We start from the raw sequence: 1,085 nt of genomic DNA on the forward strand, positions 1-1,085 counted from the left end.
CAACAATTTGATTTCAGATAGTCAACATGGTTTCGTCAAGGGCAGGTCATGTCTCACAAACCTCTGAGTTTTTTGAGAAGGTGACCAAGCATGTAGATGAGGGTAGAGCAGTTGACATGATATACATGGTCTTCAGTAAAGCCTTTGATAGGGTTCCACATGGTAGGCTGTTGGAGAAAATGCAGAGACATGAAATGGAGAGTAATTTAGCAGTTTGGATTCGAAACTGGCTTTCTGAAAGAAGGCAGCGAGTGGTGGCTGATGGAAAATATTCAGCCTGGACTCAGGTTAGTAGTGGTGTGCCACAAGGATCTGTTTTGGTACCACTGCTGTTTGTTATTTTTATAAATGACGTAGATGCAGGCATGGGTTGCTGGATCAGTAAACTTGCAAACGACACTAAATTCCGTGGAGTGGACAGTATGGAAGAATGTTACAGATTGCAGGGGGACTTGGATAAACTGCAGAATTATGCTGAGAGGTGACAAATGGAGTTAAATGCAGCTAAATGTGAGGTGATACCGTTGAGAAGAATAACAGGAAGGCAGAGTACTGGGTTAATGGAAAGATTCTTGGTAGGGTGGATGTGCAGAGGGATGTTGGAGTCCATGAACATAGATGCCTGAAAGTTGCCACCCAGGTGGATAGTACTGTTAAGGCAGTATACGGTGTGTTAGGTTTCATTCATAGAGGGATTGAGTTCCGGAGCTGCAATATCATGCTGCAACTAAACAAAATGCTGGTGTGGCCATACTTGGAATATTGTGTGTAGTTCTGGTGCCCATAATACGGGAAGGATGTGAAAGCATTTGAAAAAGTGCAGAGGAGATTTACCAGGATGTTGCCTGGTCTGGATGGAAGGTCTTATGAGGAAAGGTTGAGCGACTTGAACCTGTTCTCATTGGCAAGAAGTGACTAAGAGGGGATTTGATAGAGACATACAAGATGATCAGAGGATTAGATAGGGTATACAGTGAAAGTCTTTTTCCTAGGATGATGAAGCTAGCATGTATGTACAACTACAAATTGAGGGGTGATAGATTTAAACACGTCAGAGGCAGGGTCTTTACTCAGAGAGTGGTTAG

Source organism: Chiloscyllium punctatum, chromosome 52 (assembly GCF_047496795.1).
Source record: "Chiloscyllium punctatum isolate Juve2018m chromosome 52, sChiPun1.3, whole genome shotgun sequence".
Classification (NCBI taxonomy): Eukaryota; Metazoa; Chordata; class Chondrichthyes; order Orectolobiformes; family Hemiscylliidae; genus Chiloscyllium; species Chiloscyllium punctatum.